The sequence below is a fragment of the Populus euphratica genome, unplaced genomic scaffold, assembly GCF_000495115.2.
Source record: "Populus euphratica unplaced genomic scaffold, PopEup_1.0 scaffold112.1, whole genome shotgun sequence".
Lineage (NCBI taxonomy): Eukaryota > Viridiplantae > Streptophyta > Magnoliopsida > Malpighiales > Salicaceae > Populus > Populus euphratica.
Genome location: NW_011499997.1, coordinates 360,799 through 385,611, shown reverse-complemented (window position 1 = coordinate 385,611; position 24,813 = coordinate 360,799). Strand labels below are relative to the sequence as shown.

Sequence of the window (24,813 nt, the reverse complement as noted above, 5' to 3'; positions counted from 1 at the left end):
CTCTTTTTCAAAAGGGAACCTCATCATCCCTTTTTACATGAGCACATCATGTTTTATGATTTCTTGGGAAAAAATAAAATAAAAGAATTCAAAAAATAAGCTAGAAAAAATAAACTTTAAAAAATAAATAAAAAACTTTAAATCCTAAATAACATTTGACAAAACCAAAGAGAAGAAAAGATAAAAAAATGTTGATTATCCTAGAAAGCATAGGAAATAACATATTGTGAAAATTCAAAATTAAAAAAAAATCCTAAAATAACCAAGATGAAAAAAAAATGAAAAACTTAAAAAACAATTGGTTTTGCTTAAAAACAATTGCTGTGGTTGTAATTTAAATTTATATATAACATAATATTTTATCTTTCATATATTTTATTTTTATAAGTTTAATCCTTTCTTTAAAAAAACAATTGGTTTTGCTTAAAAACAATTGTTGACGGTTATAATTTATATTTATATATAGCATCATGCTTTATCTTTCATATATTTTATTTTTATAAGTTTAATCCTTTCTTTATCATTTTTCTTATGTACTAGTGTTTTTTTTTTTAAGTTTTGCTCTATTGAAAAAACTTCATAATTTATAGGTTTTTCTTTTTTAATTTAGAAACCTTAACTAATCTCTAAGTAATCTATTTTGATCTAATGGTTTTTAATTTTTTTAAAGAATAAGTGATCTATTTGATTTTGGAAGCATAACCTTTTAAGTGATATTTTTAGATTCACTTTTTTATATTTCTTTTCTTGATTATATATTTATGAAATTTGCATCTATTTAATTGTAAAGTTATTGACCTCTTCTCATATTGATTAAGTCCTAAAAAAAAACAATTTAATTGATAACATATACATGTTTTTATTTATGAAAAGGGTTGTGCTGAGAATCATTAATGCATTGTATGATTAACTTAAAAATTTAGTTGATTTATTAATGGATAGTGTTTCGGGTTTTTTTTTTGTGCTTACTTTAATTAAGAGAATTTTAAATTTTAAAGTTAGATATAAAATTTAATGTTAATAATCTTTAACTCCATTCCGACAATTCCAAACTTGTAGTTTCATACTTGTAACAATATTTTTAAATTTTATAGTATTTTAATATATAAAAATAAAATTTAAACTTATAAAATAATCAAATAACTTGAATGTTCTGCATGTAAAAAATAACTTGACAACCCATGATTAAGGAACTTACTTCATCAAATGATTCTTCAATTAATTAAGAACATACTAAATTCATTATTTGCCCGAAATCATACAAGTTTATTTTTATAGTTTATTATTATTTGTTTGAGGTGACAATTCATTCATGTAAAATCTGAATTTTATCATGGTTGATCTGCAATCAAGTTTACCTTGTTTTTCTAATCTAGATTTTGTATTTTAGATAGATAGAGGTGTAGAGCCATGCATTGTCGTGTGCAGAAGAATGGAGATGGTCTGCAAGTTAACAGGAGAAGACTTTGAACAGCAAGTCAACACGAAAAAGTAAAAGTGTCATCGAGCGGAAAGTGGGACTTGGCGTACTTGGGAGCCCCCCTCAGGCAAAGTCAACCTCAATTTCTTCAATGTCTCATGTTTACATCGACGCTACCTACTACTGAGTTTTGTCCTTAAAAGATGATTGATCAAGAGTTAGAATTCTGTTTCTTCATTTAATGACAGTTTTTTTTTTAATACCATGTAAAAAATTAATATGGTTAAAAGGGTTTTTCTTTTTATTATTAAAAGAGTTGAAAATAAATTAATGCCAACTAAATTCAATTATTAATTGGCAAATTGAGAATTATCTTTTTGCAAAGAGAGCCTGCCTCCAACAACCAATGACTAAATCCTTCATTGCAGATTTTTTCTTTGCCAAGCCGCGTCTTGTCCAGATTATACTTTATTATTATTATTATACTAAATATTAAAAGGCGTGGAAGTTCATGTTAGATGCCGGCACTGCTCACGCACACAGATTATTAATGGATAATCCTGTTTATTTTTTGACAATTTATTTTGATTGCGATTTAAGACCAACTACATCTAATTTCTGAGTCAAGAGAGTGATTGGAAATGTGTGTGGTAAGTTCTCATTGTGCATCAACAATGTTCTTGTTAATAAGCATTGACTTTGAGAGTTCGGATTCAATTAAATAATTCACACAAGGTCGGCTTAGGTTAGTTTCCATCAGTAAATTCCAGTCTATGTACCTTTGCTATGCTATACGTAGAATTAAAATTTAATTTTGAATTAAAGAAAGGGACATCGATATTATGGATATGTTTTTTTTTTTTTTTATATCGCGAAACTTATCAACAGATAAATGCAAAGATAATGCATGTATTTAATATATAAATTAAAAGTAAAAGTTCTATTAAAGATTTACATGGTTTGTGAGGGGGAGAGGCTGTCAAGAATTGTAAGAGAGAGAGAGAGAGAGGGCTTTTGTAATTTGGATTGAAAGAAGTAAATATAGGGAGATGAGTGGAATGTTGAGTTTTAAAATTGTTGATGGAAACTCCATTAGCAATTTGACACGTCAACAAAAAATTTCATCAGCGTTTTCATGGTAAACCACGACAAAATATTTCCCATCTGCGTATCCATTTATTTTTCCCATCCAATTAGTGACATATTCCAAACAATACAAGCTCAACTTTATTCTATATAAAAAACACTTAATTCTCTGCCAAGAGCATCTAGTTTCATTCCCAGCATCTCATATTTCTCGAGTCACAAAAGTAAATGCTGCATATTTTATGAATTCAGTTGTAATGTCAACTATCTCAAGGATGAGGTAAAAGATTAAAAGTGGCGAATGACGAAAGAGTTAGAGGGTATTCAATGAAGTTAAAGCATCTTCTAGCTGCAAATCCAATGAAATATATAATGCAATCATCATGTCATTTCATGATATAATTAATTATGTCAACTAAAGTTTAGTTGAAAATTCCTAAGTTGAATAATTGTTTAAATACGTATCTCTTTATCGTCTAAAAAGAAATCAATTTAGAAGGAACACAGGAAAAAAAACAAAATCTAGGATTTTGCTAAAATAACTAATTCCAAAATCAACTTTTTCCTTGCTTTATAGAATATATTGTATATTTATCAAGAAAACAAATTATGGATCAATGTAAAATGTATTAATTTCAGAAAAATATCAACAGAAATTATCTTAGATTTGATACACACTTTCTATAGTGTATAGATAAAAGATTTAAATAATGGTAGAACTCTAACTATTATCCTAAATAAATGCTTTTATATGTGTTAATTTAAGGTTTGAATTTATCATCTAGAGCTTCTAAAGAGGTGAAGTTTGTTGATGTTTGAACTTTAAGGATATGTGGTCTCCTATACACTGGAGAGGGAGCAAATTTTATACCAAGATCATATAGCAAGGACTTGAACCATTGAATTTTTGTAGCAGCACGAGCAAGGGCCTTGTATTCAGCTTTGATGTTATTGCGAGCAACAGTTTATTGTTGCTTAAAACTCTATGAAATCAAATTTGTGCCAAAATAAGCATTAACGTTTGTCATCTTGGTGTGATGCCAAGTCGGCATCATTGAATGTTTGTAGCTAAAGATCATAAGATGGTTGGATTAGTAAAGTATAATGAATGGTGTGCTTTAAATAACACAATGCATGTTTGACAGCTACCTACTGCAACTACATTGGATTCTGCATATTCTTGGTAACTCTATATATAACAGAAACGAGGTTAGGTCTTGTAAAAGAGAGATACCACAAATCCTTAACTATACTGTGATATAAGAGAGGATTATGGAATGGAGCACCATTGGATTTGGTTAAATGTTGTGATGTTGACATTGGAGTAATATATGGTTTGGCTTTGTTCATCTACTGCATATAAAAAGATTAAGAATGTAGCGTTTATGAGATAACAAAAAAACAAAAAAACCATGATCATTAGGATGACTTCAATGCCTAAAAAGAAGCTAAGGCTGTCCATATATTTGACAATAAAAAAGTCCTGTAGAATTATGACACGATTAATTGAAGACAAATTATCACTGATTAAAATTATGTCATCGACATAAATTAAAAATTAAATAAGAGTGGAGCCATGATTATAAACATAGAAAGAATGATCAACCTGACTGCTAATAAAACTAATGGATTGTAACTTATCAATCAAGCGAGAAAAAATGAACGTGGGGTATGACGAAGATCGTAGAGAGACTTCTGGAGTTTACAAACATGATAAGGAAATTGAGGATGAAGTAAAGAAGCTAAGCCATATAGACATGAAGGCATTTTGGACATCAATTTTTCTGAAATGTTAGCCATGGAAAATTGTTAAGGAGAGTACCATCCTTACTGTTATATGTTTTACCACAGGGCTAAAAGTTTTACCAAAATCAATATCCTCTTATTGATGACATCTTTTGGCAATCAGTCATACTTTGAATCGTTCAATGCAGCCATCAATGTTTTTTTAGTTCTGTACACCCATTTACAGCCAACAAGGTTAATATGATGAGGTGGAGGAACTAAAATCCAGGTTCCATTAGATAATAAGGCATCAAATCCTTTATCCATCGCCTATGCTAGTTGTGATGTTTGACAGCTTTTGAATAGCATGTGAGCTCTTTTTCATTAGTTGAATTGTAGCCAAGGGAGCTTTTAGAAGGGGATTTTTGATATGGAAATCAGATAGCAATTTAGATTTGTGGATGTTATTCTTAAATATGGTAATTGTGAGATGAATATTCTAATGTTTGAGAGGTAGAGAAGGTATGAAAGAAGCATCTCATTGAAATTCATGGTGATATTGAATGATGTCACTTGTAAGAGAATTCAAAACTACATTAGGATTAAACAAATGATGTGATAATGAGATCATATTCAAAGGGCTTGGTGTTGGACAGTGAGAGGAGTTACCTATAGACAAGGAGTTGCTAGAAGATAATGAATTTATGTTAAGTGGAAAAACAACAGGATTTAACTAGGTAATAGGTTTGGCAGATTCAAGAACTTTATATGGATAAAGAGATTCATCAAAGACAACAAGACAAAAGATGAATATTTTACTAGTAGAGAAATCATTATCAGTGTGTTGAGGAATCACAACAACTATAACTTGTGGCAGAGTGGTAAGAGTCCATGCATCCTGATAGGAAAGATTGAACCTATGATAACATTTTCTTGCAGTATGGTTAGAAACATACTTGACAAGTGATTGTAAATAAATGATATGAATCACGATAGTAAGAAAAACCAAGACATCTTCTATCATTATAACCACTATGACAATGGTTGGAAGTTTGAAAATTAGCAATTGGCCAGCAAGTAGACTGGCGAGTCTGTTAAGGTTTCCTGGTGACTAAGTTGACTGAGGTAATAAAGAAAAAAAAGGTTCAGTATTATGAGTTATACGTGATTCAATAATAAGAAGCAGAGAGTACAGCTGTTTCAATGTGATAAGATTAGGACAAGAAATGATGGTAGAGGTTAAGGAGTCATATTCTTGACCAAGGCTAGTAAGTACATACGTATAATGTCATCATATTTGAGGGGTTATCTAGCAATGACAAGTTCATCAGGAAACCTCAACAGACTATGATAGCATTTTCTTACAGTATGACCAGGTTTGAAACTTACCTGACTATTGATTGCAGATAATTGATATGAATCACGATAGTAAGAACGACCAAGACATCCTCTGCCATAATAACCACCACGACCATGGTTGGAAGTTTGAAAATGAGCAATTGGCCATAAAAATAGACTGGTGAGTCCGTTGAGGTTTCCTGGTGACTAAGTTGATTGAGGCAATAAGGGAAATAAATGTTGATTGTTATAAGTAATACATGATTCACTAATGAGAAGTAGGGAGTACTGTTGTTTTAATATAACGAGATTAGGACGAGAAGTAATTATGGAGGTTAAGGAGTCATATTCATGACCAAGGCCATTAAGTACATATGTATAGTGTCATTATATTTGAGGGGTTATCTAGCAATAACAAGTTCATCAACCATATATTTAATAGAGAGAAAGTGCCATTGACAGACATGGTGCCTTTCGATGTAGTGGCTAGCTGAGTGAAAATTTGAATGGCTTTAACACTGAAGAGGGAAGAAAAATTATGTTCAAGTGCAAGCTAAACTTCACGAGAGTTTGTGTTAGACATGACTTGAGTAAGAACATCCTTAGAAAGGGAAGAATTGATGGTAATAAGGATTAATGAATCTTAATAAAGCCAATGTTTATATTGAGGGTTGGGAATTTTAATTATAATATCTATGTTGGAATGAAAGGGTTTGGTGGAATTGTGCCATCAAGATAGCCAAAGATAACTTGACATTTAAAGTCAGGTATTACTTGAGCTTTCTATACAAGGTCATTAATAAAATTAAGCTTGATATTAATAGTAAATGGAAGATTAAAGAGTGTTGGGATATCAATAGAGTTGACAAAAATATTAAAAGGTGAGGAAGATGAAAAAGTCATTAAGAATCTTTTTTTTTTTAAAAAAAAAGAGATGATGGTCTTATAAAGGTTATGATACCATGTAAAATGTATTAGCTTAAAAAAAAAATCAACTAAGATTGTTTTATATTTTTATTCACATGTGTTATATATATATTTGAAATTGAAATATGAGATAAAGAGAGTATCTCTTTAAATTATCCAATACTAGGTTGAAAGGCAAAAAATTAATAGTAGATAGAAGTGTAATTTGATCAAATAGATAGAGTAATTTTTTTTTTGGATAATAATCCTATAATTCAAATCAATTACATGTGCACCAAGTAAATTAATATTTTAATTAATACATTTAAAATTTTAATCAATGGTATATATAATTTTAAAATTAGAGATGCAATAAGTGAAAATTAATGGTGTTATTGGGTCAACAAGCTAGCACTGTAATTGGTTTAGTAGAATAATCAATATCAATTGGCTGTGTAATTAACCAATTGGTGTAATTGAGAATTAGTGATAAAATTAATCAAATAAATATAATTAACAAATAACTGGTACACTAGTTAACTATAATTTCAATTATAATTTCTAAATACGCATCTAGGATTTCAAATAAAGTTGTAGTTTGGCATTGTAGATCCTAAAAGGTTTAAAAGATCATCAAATAAGTTTGATTCTTAAATTATTATTCCTTGTATTAGAGAAAGTTGTAAGAAAATAATTTTTTTAAATTCTAATTGAGAAAGCACATGGTTTAGATATTAAAAAAGTTATATCTAAATCTTGAGGAATTACTTAACTAGTTAGATTTTGAGTTTTTTTTAAAGTATTAGAGAAAATTATAAGAAAATAATTTTTTAAAATTCTAACTGGGAAAGTACATGGTTTAGATGTAAAAAAGTTATATCTAAATCCTAAGGGACTACTTAACTAGTCAAGTTTTGAGTTTGTTTTTAATGGTTATGAGTTTAAGTTTTTTTAGAGCCACTAAAGGTTTAAATGATTATTAATTTTAGAATTAATTAAGATATACGCAAGCTAACTTGAACACGGTATCTATAAATGTTAATATTAGTGGGCCAATTGCACCTCCAACATTAATAATTAATCCATAAAAGATCTCTATAGACTATCTGTGTTAAGATTAATATTGACTTTCATGATTAATCGATTAAAGGAAAAGCCAGACATTTTAGGTGGCTAGAAAAACACTTTATATCAGTTTTGTTTTCTAGAACTATTTTTATATTGTATTAATCTTAGTAATATAATTAAATTTAACTAAGTTTCTATTTAGCTATTAAGTGAAAATTACTCCTGAGTTTATAACTAAACAAATAACATACATAGCACATGTATAATGACTCGAGTGTTGACTAACTCTATTTTACTATTTATAAAATATTTTACTTAATAGTAATTGTGGGAGGTGCCTAAAAAGGAAAAAAAATCATAACAAACAATTTAAATAAAGAGAGAGACTATAAATGAAAATTTTTAAATAGAAAACTTTGAATAAAAATTTCTTGTAACATGTTTTTTGTTTATTCTTTTTATCTAAACCAATTAAAAGCTCATAAATCACTACCATAATTTTTAGATTTACCAACCGAATTTTTCATCGTTATTTACACTATCATTCAATTGGTAGTTAATTTACTAACGAAATCATTGATGAAAATATTTCATCGGTGAATTTTGCGTTGGTAACTTTTTGTTAATTTGTAATAAAAAAAATATTATTATTGATAGATTTACTAATGAAAAAGGCAAGCAAAAAAAATTACCCGTTTCATTCAATCTATATTTCCCTCGACAAAGTACCATATGTAATTCTATCGGTAATTATTTAAAATATTCAAAAAATCTATTTTACAAAACTATAAAATAATTAAATTAATATATATCAATATTCTATAATACTCAAAATGCTTGGAAAAAAGACAAAGAAAATCAACTCAAACAAATGTGCAACAAATAAATTCAACTAAAAAAATTAATATGAAAAAATTTTAAAATCCTATAAATAAATCAATTAAAAATTAATGTTATATGAAAAAAAATCCTACAACAATATTCATACAATTATTAAGAATAAAAAAATTAAAAATAAAATAAAAAACAAATATAGTGAAAAAAACATGAAAAAAAAGAAGAAATATTACCTTAATGTAGTTGCAAATGAAGCTAAGATGAGAAAAAAATTCGAAAAGTATAATAATTTAAAAAAATTGAGAAGAAAAAAGAAGAAAGGAGAAGAAGACATACCTGAGCATGGAGGAGAAGAGAAAGGGCTGGGGAGAGAAGAGAAAAAGAAACTAGATACTGATGTTTTTGAGCATGGAGGAGAAGAGAAAAGGCTGGGGAGAGAAGAGAAGAAAAAAATAGATACTGATGTTTTTTACATATGAGAGAAAAAAAGAAGAAGAAGTAGAAGAAAAGAGATGGTCTATTGTGAAATTAGAGATTTTAAACTTTTTATTGGAGTGTTTTATCGATGGTTTTATCTATAGATAATTAAATAATAATATTTTTAATTATTTCGTTCATGATTTTATCTGTAATATTTAATTAAAATTTTAATTTAATAAAAAAAATTTAGAAACCGCCAAATATCACTGACAATTTTTTAATTCGCCATTGATTTTGTTGGTAATATTTAATTTAAAATTTTAATATAATCTTATTTTTTCATAAAATCTCCAAATAACACCGACGACTTTTCAATCCGTCGATGATTTTATCTATAAATAACAATAATTAATAGTGCAATTGAAAAATAAACAATTTCAGAGCTTTTTGAAAAATACTAATGTAAAATTTTCTTGATAATTCTTTTTATAATTGATATGATGAATAGTATTCACAGTTTACCAATGATTTTGCCAATAAATTTTATTGACCGCATTTATTTCATCGGTAATTCTATTGGTAAAATTGTGAAGTCATTATTTTTTTCCTTTATTTTAATTATTTTGTTTCATGTTGTAATTCCCTCAATATAATATTGAGAAAAAAACTTTTATAAAAAAATATACTGATGGATTTTGTCAAAGATAATATTCTGTTGATATATATCAAAAAAATATTATCATCGATAAAATCCATCGATATATTTTTTATGAAAGTTTTTTTTAATATTTCTATTTTTTTAATTAATTTTCTGATAATATGTGAGTTTATATATATTAAAAGAAATTTTTAGATGAAATTTTTTTTATTAACGTTCCTTCGGTCCTGTTTATTTCTGCGTTTGAAAAGTGTTTTTAAAAAAATTTGAATTTTTTTTTTATTAACTTTAAATTAATGTGTTTTTAGTATTTTTAAATCATTTTAATATACTAATATCAAAAATAATTTTTAAAAAATAAAAACCATCATTAATATATATTTTAATATAAAAAATTATTTAAAAAATAACAACAATTATATTTTCGAACATATCCCAAAATATGAAGCAAGAATAAGTCGCTAGTTGTTTTGCTTGATAGCGTCATTAGTGGAAAAGGTTGGCTATGTGGTTGGTGAGAAAGTTGACACCATACTTACCATTGGAAATCAGGCGCAACACTGACAATTAACGTACCCACACTTGCCATATAACACCAGTGAATGGTTGCTTGACACCGTACTGATAAGTCACGTGTCTATAATTTGTGCTCGAGCTTGGACCGGGATCGTGCTGACAAGGTTAGTAATATAGTAGGTGAGATTGGTATTCCCGACCGGCATCGTGCTGACATGGTTAGTAATATAGCAGGAGAGATTCCCCTCTCCCCCCTCCCCCTCAGGCCTGTTTTTCTAAAAGTAATTTTTTAAATATTATTTTTTAAATTTTTTATATTTATTTTTTATTAAAAAAATTAGTCAATAAAAAATATTTTTCAGTTAAAAAAATTTTATTTTATTTTCAGAAAAATATTTTTCTAAAAAATTTAAATAAAAAACACTTTCTGGAAATTATAAAAAACTTATAAATATCATATTATTCACTGATTATATCAATTTTGATCTTTAAATTTTTAATTATTATATATATTTATTTTGAATATTTATTATTTTTATATTAATTTTAATTTTGATTTTTATAATTGTTATTTGTTTTTTCTCTTACTATTTTTTTATTAAAATTTTTTATTTATCAAATTTGATCCTCATTTTTTGGTTTTTATTTATTTTATTTAAAATAATTTATAAAATATTAATAATTTATGAAATGTTAATATTATTATTTTAATTTTTTTTATCTTTTAGCTTATTTTTTCAACTTATTTTTCATGACATAATCAAATATTAAAAAGTACATTCTAACTTATTTTTTATTATATTATCAAATATTAAAAAATAATTTATTTTTTTAAAATTTAATTTTTATAAAAAAAACTATTTTCTAACAAACAAACAACATCTTATCCTATTATCTATCTTATTAATTTAATTTTGAAGACTGAATCAAAGAATCATTAAAGAATTAAGAATTGAAGTGGAGGAATGCAAGGAAAATTTATTGACATATGTAATATATAAATCATACTATATTATTTTTGAGCGATCGATCGATCCCAACTCTAATTATAATTTTTTTTGTTATTATTAGATATTTATCTTAAAAATCTTTCTAATAATATTATATATGTAATTATCATAGCTCTAATATGACTTCAGAGTCCCGTTGTTGATGCTGCTCTTTATAACGAAATAATCTCCCCCCTTTTCCTCATTTTGTTCTCTGTTTGTTCGGTTCTACATAGGCCTAGGCGAAAACGTCTGGACAGCCATGCTAGCCGTGGCTTGCTGGCCCATCAGTGATCAAAATAAAGAACATGAGCTCTTCTTGTTTCTTGATGCCTTTCCCCTCTCTTATAATTTGTTTTCACTATAAGATTTATTTTGTCACCGCCAAGGAACGTAATTCTCCTTCTTTTACTGTGTTTCTTTTTCCAGTTTAGCCATGAAAAAACACCTTTTACTGGTGAAATAAATACAAGTGGAGGCTTGGGGAAAAGGAAAAGGAATGATTTCTTTTTAGTGAAATAAATAAAGTCCCAAATAGTATATTGAATAAAACAAAAATAAAATAAAATTGGGAAGTGATTTTTTTTGGTTTAAGTTTGTATTTATTTATTTATTTTATTATTTTTAAGTGCTTTTAAGAGACAAGAAGAGGAAAGAATGGCAGTATATTTTGGTTTCCCCTTTGATAAATGCGTTTGGTTGCAAAAATAGAATAAAAAACATGTTCATAATAAATTGAGTCAATTTTTTTTATTTTTCGTCCCAGAATAATGGAGACATGGGAAATCAGGTTATGCATTAAAGAAAAACCTAAACCCTAGCTATGTCCAAATAACACAAGGTGCCTTACATTTTGAAGCTATTAATTATATGATTATAAGATAGGCTGATCATAAGCATCAACGAAAAAACAACATAATGAAAGAAAAATCAGTCTTTATTGTTTATTCATAAATATAGCTACTTATAAATTAAAATATTTACCATCCAAATTACACAGAGCTTTGAAAGACGGAAAGGAATATGATCCCTCTATTACGGATTCGAAAATCAATTTATAAGTTGCTTCTGTGTACTGTATGCCATCCCATCCCAATTCATATATAAGGAAGGATCATCACAAACACTTGCAAGTGGATTGCAGCATTCAACAGACGAATTGTAGTTATATGTTCCTCCCCAGCCACAGCATGCTCTGAGAACACCTCCAGTAAACCCTAGAATGAAAAAGAAAAAATGGTAATTGGCAACATTTGAACATCTCTAGCACTACAAGATTATAAAGTATGCTTATACATGGTAACATGGAGAAGAAAATGGACATACCGAATTGATTTGGTGAGTGATAAAGAGGCATTACAGCATTGTAATAATCTGCATAAATGATCTTGGCATGTGGATAAAGATTTTGGATTTGCTTTAGTTCTGCCAAAAGTTGTTCATTATGATCCTCGGAGAATTTGTTGAGCCACTCGAGACACCCAGTAGAATGATCATATTCTTTTTTATCTGAACTCTCAAATAATGTTAGATAGGATGGCAAGCAACCAATTGCGAGATTCCCGGGAACAATATTGTTATAGCTCCTAGTTCAATTAACTCCTGCATTGCATTAGTTAATAATAAGAATTTCAAGAAAAATAAAATAAAATATATGGTTTATTCCTCAAATGTACGAGCATAAATGGGGAATAATAGAATAAAATGAAATTATTTTGCAAATTCGATTTTAAAAGTAAAGATATTAAATATGACTTTGGCTATATAATTCACTTAATTTTGCGTGAAATTTTTACCTTGATGGCTTGACCTATGATGTTAACGACGTAAGGTACAAGATCTTGAATACTCTCTGTGCTAACTCCTCCAAAGAATGCATGGTTGTAATCATTTCCTCCGATCTCTCCCAAAAGAATGAGCGAGTTGCTAAGTAACTTCTTATGGTCTATAGATCATAAATAAAAATTTCAAATTTAAATCTTACAAGTCTTTCAAAGAAGAACGCTTCTTTTTAACATTCATGAACATCCATCCAAGAAATCCATCAATGAACTAGGGTCATGTAGATCCAAAATTATTTTCGATAGGTGTAAGGAGGTCTAACATTATGATTGGTAATTTGTTGCCTATTGGATCAATGTGGCTACTTCTAAAAATAACTGAAAAAAAATAAAAAGAAGATTTGTACCTTGTTCGAAAAATAATCCATGCTAGATCTAAAGACATGTTACTGTAGAATAAATTCATTCTTCAAAATAAAAATGTTAATTTGGATCTAACAATGATTTATTTGTATTCAAGTGTTCACTTATAATTAATATTTTTATTTGAGTCTTGTTTTAACAAGTTAATAGCTTACGTCTTTTCTTTTCAAGAACATTGACCTTGTAAAATAATATCTATTAATTCTACCCTCAAACATGTGTTTCTTGCAAGGGTTATGTCATTTTGAAGAAATTTTGTTGAGCTCAATATAAAACTAGTCAAATTATCCTGTTATTTTAATTGTATTTAATCAAAAACTAGATGAAAATTTCCAATTGTAAGTCTACCTCTAGATTTTCGAACCCAATTTCTAATTCACTCATTTTATTAATCAACAAGAAAATCCATCAAAAGTTTGCAATTTTAATTTCAATTCTTGTATTTTCGTACTTTTTGCCACAACAAAATGTTAAACAAATCAAAACTCATTTTTCTTGGTTAAGTTTTTGTATCTAATTCTAATTCATTTATGGCTATTTCTTTTTTTTGAATGATTCTCATATAATATCAAGATACTCATACTATTTTTACATAAATAAAAAGAATTTGTTTAAATAAAAAGAGGTGGAGAGGAATAAACCAAGTTAGAAATGAAGAGAAAAAGTTGGTTGAAAAAGACAAATTGTTTATATATATATATATATATATATATATATATATATATATATATTACGTGATATTTTTTTAGTGAGTCCAAACTATAATTTACTACCTGAGTACAACAAAACTTCTCTATCCTTCTATGTTGTTCTATTAAAAATGATGTCATGTATGGCATCCCACCATTACAAAAATACATTTTAGAATGATGAAAGATAAAAAAAAAAATTACAAAAAATGTGTCAAATTAAAATAAAAAATACATAAAAAAACCATGAAATTATGACTTAATACCTAAAATACCAAATTCTTAACCAAGAACCTAAAACAATAATAAAACCCAATAGATCTATAAAACCCACTTCTCCTAGCAATCAACATCTACCACACAAAAATTATAATATAAAAATTATACCCAATAGTTAAATAATTTGACAAATAATGGCAATCACCCATTCTTTCTCACTATAAATGAAACTCAATTAGAGTAATTTATTTAAGGTTCAATGACGAGCTTCCCACTAATAGAAACATTAAATATTAAGAAACAAATCTACCATTAAGTCCCTTTCTTAGATCATCATCAATGATTTACACTCTTCTTTAAAAACTTTACTATTGTTTTTTCTAGGTATTTAGTATTTCTCTCCCAATAATTCTCAAGAAAAAAAAGAAAAGCGCATACGGGCAATTATTGAAGGAAGCTGCTAGCTTACCCTCCTAATTAGTAATTTACTAATATATGTCCAGTTTTTTATTGGAAAAAAAAAAGAGAAAAAAACATGTTGTTTTCTAGTTTAACCTGACAAGAGCAAGATGTGTGCACAAGAGGGTATTTTTTTGGGGAAACCTCAACCACCTGTAACTTGAAATCGAAGACTTACCAGAAGATAGAGCCGACAATAATTGTTTGAACAAACCCAGTTGCACAACCAAAGAACTATTGGCCAGTTTATTCATGATTCCTCTTTCTTGAAGAAAGGCAGTATCAAGCGTCGTGGCACCTGCCACAACAAAATTGACACCGGCCTCTTTGAAACTTTTCATGCTTCCTCCAAAATACGGTGGCACAAATGGAAGTCCCAGATATTCGGTTACATGTCAAAAAAAAAACCAATTGTTTTGTTTGAAAATAAAAACACAGATCCATGCAATTAGGGGTGTCGGTGGCACGTACCAATAAAATCTATGACAAGACGACCATTTGAGCAACATCTGGTAGCGTGGTTAAAAAAGGTTTCGCCATTAGGAGGAAAGACAAATGGGGGATGTTTACCAGGCTATGGCATGTGATCTAAGTTTCCAGTATCGGCAAGTGAATCACCAAAGCTAAAGATTGTTGTATAGCATCTGTTTGTACATGAGATGGAGGATAAAATAAGAATGTTGAGGAAAAATCCATTCAATAGGAGGTGAGAAGAACATGGAGCCATGGCAGGGCCTCAAAAAGATGTTTGAGTTTTTTTTTTTTATGGTTTGGATACTATTGACACTCTTTTTTCAGTTTTTTACTCCTTAGGGAGAATCCATGCACATCCCACTTTGATCACCACTCTTGGTAAGTGATCAGAAATTCCTAAACAATATTTTTTGATAGGGAGCCATCTGAGTTGGGTCCCCAACCCCTTGGCATTTTTTGATTACCGCCACTAGAAAAAGTCATGGGGCAGACAGATAGCAGAAAGCATTCCCTTGATTTTGTCCCTACATTGTCACGTTACATCAAGCTTAGTACTATAATTTAATCGGCTTGTTTTTTGGTGCAAATTTTTTAAAATAACTATTTGGAAAGGTTAAATTATTTGGAGCTTCTCTTGTGCCAGTAACATTTTGCAATTTTTTATTTATAAATTACATCTTACATACTATATATATATATATATATATATGATTCTTCTAATATTGTAGTTCCTACAGTTACTATCGTGTACTGTCTCATACATATAAATAAAAAAGGTTATCAAAGAGATAAATTAAGTTATTCTATTATTCTCAACTTAGTATCAAAGTTCTCATTAACTTAAAACTCCTTTTCTCCCTTTCCCATGCACTCTTTTTCTTAGCCACCTGCTACCTCTCCCTCTGCTGCATTGCTAGTGCAAATCCTCTCCTTCGCCGCACCACCAATATAGATGATTGGTGTTTCTTTCTCAGCCTTTGTCTTGTCGTAGCCACTACCAACAGATGTTGGCCAAAATCTTACCAACCTGCATATTGCTCCTTTGTTGTTGCCTGCCTTTGCTACTGTCATCCACCTTGCTTTGATGGACAACATTGTTTTCCTCTCCCACACTCACCAAGTTATCTCCCTCAAATTGACAAGCAAAAATTACTTATATTGAAGAATGCAGATGAAGTCATATCTCCTAGGACAAGGAGTTTTCAAGTTTGTTGACTGTTTAATTTCATGTCCTCCTCCATGTGTGTTTGTTGTCGATGGTACCTTTCTTCAAGTAAATCACTCTTTTCTTCATTGGAAACAATAGGATCCATTCATTCTAAGTGCACTACTTTTATCACTCTTCATGGATGTTCTCCATCTTGTTATTGACTGCCAAACTTTGTACTTTGTTTGGTGCACGTTTGAGCAAGCTCTAGCTTGTCCATCTAATTCTCGTATTATGCAACTTCTTGACTTCTTTCAAGATCTTCGACAAGGTGATGATTCGATCACTCAATTTATGCAAAAAGCTAAGGCCTTATTTGATAAGTTAGCTATTATTGGCCGGATAGTTTTTCCAGAAGATTTTAATTTGTATGTATTTCATGGTCTTCGAGGCAAATTTAAAGACTTATTCACAAGCCTCGTAACCAATGCATAACTTTTCTCATATGTCGATCTCCATAGTCATATTTTCACGCATAAATTTCTTCATAAGACCTCCTTTCCATTCATGGGCTATATTGCCATCACTACTCCTTTACTACCCTTATCACCTTTAGCTTTTATTGCTCCATGTCAGCCTTATGGAAAGTTTAGCAGAAATAGAGGTAGATTTTATGGAGGGTGGTGTCCTAACTATGACAACAATAGAAGGAACATGTTTGCTGCTTTCAGGTCTGATTTTTGCAACTTCAGTAGACCTTTTAGCAATGACAAGAGGCAAGGAAATTGGTAGTGAAATGACACGACGAAAAGGTTGATGTCTTCTCCCAAGTGCAGGAGTGTCGAAGTAATAAATAACCCGGCAAGACCGGGGTCGAACCACAAGGAGGTTAATTGTACAAATTATAAACAACAATAATAGCAATAACAACAATAACTATAATAATAATAATAATAATAATAGTAATAAAGAAAGAGAAGAAGAAGAAGATGATGATGATGAGAACTTAGAGATGAAATATTAATGTAAGGATTAAGCAATAATAATAACAAATGTCAAGGTTAGAGGTTCCACTAATGGTATATCAAACAAGTATAGTATAAACTCTTATTATTGAATTGGAAACCACACACAAAGGAGGTTCCAATCAGATTATATATTGTTAACATGATTACATTAGTCATCTTATTCAATTAATGCTAATACTTGTAAATCTCATCAAGCATTCATGATTATAACTTATGTTAACAACAAATCAAGTTCCTTTCATAGCTCAGGTGTCGGTTATACCATACATTATGGGCTATGAAAGTGCCAAGCATTTGTTGTACCAAGTGTTATACAACATAAATCAAGATTAGTCATTTAACAAGCAAAGTATTAAAGAGTAAACAAGATAACAAATATAAAACATGTTAGTATCAAACATTAAAGTCCATATTAAGTTTACATTATACTTATTCTCACACCATTAGTGTAACCTTTTCACCTTGACATAATTAACTTAGCTAGACATAATGAAAGAAAGCAAAATAGATAAACAAAATAAGAACATAAAAGTTAACTAAGTAAAGGAAAGGAAATGAAAGGCATAAACTTAATATTAATGAAAACAAAGCATAAAAAATACAAAGAGAGAAAGGAAGAGCATGATCTTGATCTGAACACCAAGATGCCTAAATGCATGGCAAATGCCTCCTTTTATAGGCCAAAATTGGAAACTATTGATTTGATGACTAATTGATAAGTGGGTGACCAACTTTTGACTTGGTGACAATCCTTATCTTCTCTTGTCTGCCCAAAACGTCATTGATAACGTCAAAACTGGAGCCAGTTGCAAACATGAAAGTTGTAGGCAATTGTCTCAGCTTTCTTGTGTAAAAAATTCAGCTCATTTGGACTTCTAGAACTCCAGATATGGCCAAAATACCGAACAGTGCTCGGGCTGGAAGACAGATTCGGGCTTCTTTGTTGTTTCTACAATTTGGACTTGATAATGGCCTTTTTAGATCTTGGGCTCCATATGAAAGTTGTAGGCCTATGTCTTACCTTTCCATCCATATAAATTGGACCTAAATCTGAGATATATAGCTCTAGATATGACCCAATTACCGAACAGTGTTCCGGTTTGGATTGCACCGACATCTCTTCTCTAAGTTTGACCATCTCTTTATCCATGCAATTTAAGTTCTTCAAGTCATCAATCAATCCTTTCATTTATGTGATAGACCTGCATTAAAAATAGACATTTACCACAAATTAAAGGTATCTTATATTATTAGATACATTATTATAAAACATATTTTAGTTAAGGAGTTATTGATACTTCAAGTGCAAAATGATGATATAAAACCATGATAAAAATGCACTTTTAAGTACTAATCACACCCCCCAACCAGCTTATTACTAGTCCCTAGTAATCAAAGCGTAAAATAGAAAAACAATTTGTATATTCCACAAAGCAAGGTATTCATCATTTAACTTCCATTAGTCTATCCAGATAAACAAACTCTCATTAAATTTATATATCTGCTCAATACCACTTAACAAGATATTAATAAACCTTTCTTTTGTGCTCAATGTATCAACACATAATTATGGGGCTTTTCTTGGAAGAAAACAAAATTTTTGTTCTAATGTTTAAGGTTAACTTCCTTGGGTTGGGATTACTATTTTTGTCTTTTTTTTTTTTAACTCTATATACATATACTTTAAAAACATCATGCATCTTTAACCCATGTAACGAGCTTTCAGCTAATGACTCCCAGACCAGTTGGTCTTAGGGCATTAGGTGTTAAGACACCCCTACGAGCTTAGTAACTCGGGTCGCAGATACTGATATGTAGATAGTGCAATGTTTGATTCCCTTAAGCTTTTCTCCTCAACCCATGTAACAAGCGTTGGGCCAATAGCTCCCAAGTCAGTTGACTTTAGGGTATTAGGTGTTAAAACACCCCTTCGGACTTAATTGCTTAGGTTAGGGAGGCTACGAAACCAAACTTATCTACATTTTTATTATCATCATTTTTTTTTCTTCTTTTTTTTCTTTTTTTTTTCTTTCTTTTTTTTCATGTTTTTTTTTTAATTATATACAATCCCTTTCCCTTAGTTGTTACCTTTAACAAAAGAACATAAATAATGTAATAATCCAATATGCAACCCACAATCATATGTTAAAGTGTGTGTGTGTAAATTAAGGTTTAAGAATACATGTTAAATAAGTATATGAGCAGAATTAAGTGGTAACAATACGAGAGTTTGTAAACCTGAATATTTCAGGAAGTATTATAATAGACCTTGTTAAGAATGGTTACTAAGATGCGTCTCAAGAGTCACTTTAACAAAAGAACTCCTTTACTCTGCCATCCTAGTAACAACAATTATGCACATGCTTTATGAAATGAAAAACAATTTTTTTTTATCAACTACTACCCTCTCCCCCCAACCAAAACGAGACATTGTCCTCAATGTTCTAAGGTAGAAAGATAGAGTATAAAAGATATCACCTGAAATAACGAACACTGACAAAACCTGAAACACACTAAAACAAAAATAAGAAATAACAAAACACAATAATAAAACCAAAAGACACAAAAATTCACAAATGAAGGCTCAAATCCAATCTAAGCTTTTTACGGCTTCCCGTAGATGACCAATTTATGCGACTCATGGAAGGATCAATCACAGGAATGAAAGATTGTAGTTGGTCAATCAACTGTTCAGCAGTAGCAGCAGAGATTATGATTTGTCGTGCAGAAGATGTTAGAAATTCCTGTTCCACAGCATGATCAAGAAAAGACAACAACTTATCATAATAACCATTAACATTTAACAAACCTATGGGTTTATGGTGAATGTGCAATTGAGCCCAAGAGGAAATATGAAAGATCTCTTCCAATGTGCCTAGACCACCTGGTAAAGCAATGAAAGCATCAGCATGGTTAAACATTGCATTCATTCGAGCCGACATTGTGGAGACCTGAAGTTCCTCTCCAATTGTTTTTCCAATGATGTCCCCTTGTGCCAAAGCTTCAGGGACGACCCCCAAAACTTGACTACCTCCTAAAAATGCAGCTATTGACACACCTCCCATTAACCCAAGACTGCCTCCCCCATACACTAAATGAATCTTTCTCTCAGCTAGCACCTAACCAAGATGATTTGCTGATTCTAAAAACTCCTTTTCTTTCCCAGGACTAGATCCACCGAAAACACAAATATTTCTTATTTGATGACCTGAGGAACTTGCCATTTCTACACACTTCTGTATTTGTTAAATGTATGGGTTGAGTAGAAATGAAAGGAAGGAAAAGAGGGTTTTATAGATGAGAAATTAGAAAGGCAATCATAACATCTATATGTAGGCCAGCTAGAGTCTCACACACTCTCTCTCTCTTTTTATTTATTTATTTACTTTTGAAAAAAAACATGTGTATGTACAGGTAGTTGTGATTGTGGCTCACATCTTCCCTTGGTTTTACGTCCAAGAACGGCTTAAACGCCCTCTATGGGTCGGGGATAGGCTTCCCATCCAGTTTTCTTAAAAACTGGCAAACAGGGTCTTTTTTAGTCAGATTCCCAAGACTAAGTCGATCATGTTCTTTATGAAATAGTGGCCATAAATCATGAATTGCACGATGCACATCTCCACTAGGATGCGTCTCAAGAGTCAATAGAAGATTATCTAAAGACTCCTTACTCAGGCCATCCTTAATGAATTGTATTTTATCTTCACGGTTTATAGATACCATTCCTAAAGAACGACATTGTGTATTACAAGTCCATCTAGCACATCGATGACAGACTTCTAGTCGTTTTGCACGACGTTTCTTTGCAAAAGTGCTTTTACCTGTTCCAGGCATGTGTGAAATAAAGAAATTAGAGGACTCACCTGATAATCGGACCTTTGCTTCAATCAACCAACGAATATCTTCAGGAATTCCATGATTCATTAACAATCTCAATCTTGCACATCTAGCACGGTAAATTTTTGTAATCGCATTCTGAGGCAGAGCGGGAAAATACTTTTTCAATTTTTCAAGATTAGTGTCCATTTTCAAATGAGAATTAGAAGAGAGATTCAAAGAATTGCACAAATATATACACAAATATCAGTTATTGTGGGAAACTGAAAGAACCGACTTAAGTCACGGAGTACCGTTATCCGCCATTTGACCGGGGTGAGAGAAACTAGCAAAAATCACTCAAAAAGAAACACAAAAACAATGTGAGAAAAACAAAATAATCAACCTTTATCTACAAGATCATTCAAACCAGCTGATTCATTTTCACTAGGAAAATTATCAAAGTAAGCTTTCAAACGATGTCCATTTTCCTTAAAATCATTGTCATTCATTGAATTCTCAATATCACAGGCCCCATAAGGATTGGTCCATCTTAATCTTAGCTCTTTAGGGAATGCATAGAGTTGAGAATCATAAAACAAAACTTTTTGACCAGTGTCAATTTTTTGACAATTTTCACAAGTTTTGCAGAATGCATGTGTGTCCTTGAACATGGTGGGCCAATAAAATCCATTTTGAAAGATTTTTGCAGCAGTCTTTTTTGACGAGAAATAACTTCCACATGCTTCAGAATGACAAAGTTTAATGACACTACTTACCTCATTGTCGGGAATGAATCTTTGAAATATTTGATCAGGACAATATTTGAATAAGTTAGGGTCATCACAATAAAAGCTCTTCACTTCGTTCAAAAACTTTTCTTTGTCTTGGGTACTCCAATCAGCTAGCAAATCTCCTAAAGCAAGAAAATTAATATTTTTATCATACCAAGGCATTGAACTAAGAGAAAGTAAGGATTTGTTAGGAAAGTAATCATCGATTGGTGTGATGTCAGATGTCGAATCTGTTGTCACTGTTGACAAAAGATTCGCATCAACATTTTCGGTGCTTGTTTCATTCGTGATTTCTTCCTCAGAATAAACCATTTGCAAATCTTCAGTTTCATCCAATTCATTTTTACTTAAAGTAGATTCAAGTTGATCATAAACTAATTCATCAATATGATCTACTTCTTGTAAATCATTATCATCTCCAGGTTGCTTGCAAATGTTGAAAATATTCATCTCCAATGTCATGTTTCCAAATGATAGCTTCATCAGTCCATTCCTACAATTAATCAATGCGTTAGAGGTTGCAAGAAACGGACGTCCTAAAATAACAGGAAATGAATTACATGCTTCAACAGGTTCTGTGTCCAAGACAATAAAATCCACAGGATAAATGAATTTATCGACTTGTACTAACACATCTTCAATTATTCCTCTAGGCACTTTTACAGATCTATCGGCAAGTAAAAGAGATATAGAAGTTGGTTTTAACTCACCTAGATTGAGACTCTGAAAAACTGAATATGGAAGTAAATTCACACTAGCACCAAGATCAAGTAAGGCTCTTTCAATTTTATGCTCTCCAATAAAGCAAGAAATTGTAGGACAACCAGGGTCTTTATATTTCAAAGCATTATTATTCTGAAGAATAGCACTTACTTGTTCGGCTAGAAAGGCTTTCTTTTTCACATTCAGTTTCCTCTTCACAGTGCATAGATCTTTCAAAAATTTAGCATAGGAAGGAACCTGTTTAATAGCATCCAGCAAAGGTATATTGATCCTTACCTGTTTGAAAATTTCATAAATTTCAGAATTGTGATTGACTTTCCTTTGTTTGGTCATGGCTTGAGGAAATGGAAGTGCTGGCGGTGAATCAGTCGTTTCTTTGCAATTTTCAGATTCAACCCCTTCCTTACCCTCAAAGATTGACTCATCATCTTTCTCATAAGGTTCAAGAGAGGGTTTTTCAATAACCTTACCACTGCGCAGAGTAGTGACTGATTTGACTTGATCCATGTGTTGGCTTCCGGAACTACTTGCATTTGCATTGTATTGCCCTTTGGGATTTTGTTGTGTTTGAGATGGAAACTTACCTTTCTCTTGGAAACTGAGAGCAGATGTTAATTTTGCAAGAGTATCTTTAAAATCTGTCATGTTTTGAGCAAGTTGAGTATTGATTGTCTCTTGCTTTTCAATGAATGCATGCAATGTTTCCTCAAGATTTCTTCTAGGAGGTGGAGCATAAGGAGGTGCATATCCATGAGAATTTTGGAAATTATGGTGTGCTTGAAACGGTGGTTGTGAAGTTTGTGCATTGTCACTCTTCCAACTGAAATTTGGGTGATTCCTCCAACCAGGGTTGTATGTTTGGGAGTATGGGTTGTGGTTGGCCCTTTGAAAACTGTTTAAAGCATGGGCTTGTTCATGGAGACATTCTTTAAAAGAAGGCAAGGTTGGACAATCGTTGGTTGAGTGTTCATTTGTTTCACAGATTTGACACACAATGTTTTCAACAGATTTTAATTGACCACTCTTTTTCAATTCTAGTGCCTCGACTTTTCTAGCTAAAGATGCAAACTTGGCTTGAAGGTCATGATCTTCCCTAAGGTTGTACATACCTCCACTAGATGTATGAGGTTGAGTTTTACTCGGTGCCTCACAAGTACCCGCGGTGTCCCAATTTTGAGCATTTTCAGCTAACAAGTCTAAGTACTCCATTGCTTCATCAGGGTCTTTATCTTCAAAAGTTCCATTGCACATCAATTCAACCATTTGCCTATCTTTAGGTGTTAACCCTTCATAGAAATGTGAAACCAATCTCCATGTTTCAAAACCATGATGAGGGCAAGTACTAAGCAAGTCTCGATACCTATCCCAACATTGGTAAAATGTTTCTCCTGGTTTTTGAGTGAAAGTGGTGATTTGTCTCTTGAAAGAGTTTGTTCTATGAGATGGAAAAAACTTCTTTAAAAACTGTTGTTGCATTTCATCCCAAGCACGAATGGATCCTGGTCTTAAATTTTGTAGCCATGTTTTAGCTTTATCTTTTAATGAAAAAGGAAAAAGCTTTAATCTAATGGTGTTCATGCTACAATTTAAATTATTATATGTGTTGCAGACCTCCTCAAATTCCCTTAAATGCAAGTATGGATTTTCCAATTCCAAACCATGAAAAGAAGGTAAAAGTTGAATAATACCTGGTTTAAAATTAAAATGAGATGCATCAGGAGGAAAAACTATGCATGATGGTGCACTTGTTCTTGTGGGATTCATGTGGTCTCTAAGTGTTCTAGCACGGTTATTCTCATTATTCTCATTATGAAGTGATTGATTATCTTCTTCGGCCATATTTTCTGAAAATGATGAGGATACCCTACAAAGTCTACCACTTGATGTACGTGACCACACTCTCATGCACGTGTAGGAATAAAATAAAAAGAAGAACAAGAAAGCAAAAGAAGGAGGAAGAAAACAAAATAAAAAGAAACAAAAGAAAAGAAACAAAGTTATATACAAGAAAAGTGAAAAGAGAAAATAAAATAAATACTATAATTTATACAAGAACTTACCTCCCCGGCAACGGCGCCAAAAACTTGACACGACTAAAAGATTGATGTCTTCTCCCAAGTGCAGGAGTGTCGAAGTAATAAATAACCCGGCAAGACCGGGGTCGAACCACAGGGAGGTTAATTGTACAAATTATAAACAACAATTATAAAACAACAATAACAACAACAACAATAGTAATAATAATAATAATAATAATAATAATAATAATAGTAGTAGTAGTAGTAGTAGTAGTAGTA

General features: G+C 30.8%; 1 pseudogene; it reads right to left on the bottom strand.

The window, feature by feature from the left end:
* Nucleotides 1-11,882: 11,882 nt before the first annotated feature.
* On the bottom strand, nucleotides 11,883-16,103 carry LOC105140707 (GDSL esterase/lipase At1g28580-like; annotated as a pseudogene).
* Nucleotides 16,104-24,813: the final 8,710 nt, after the last annotated feature.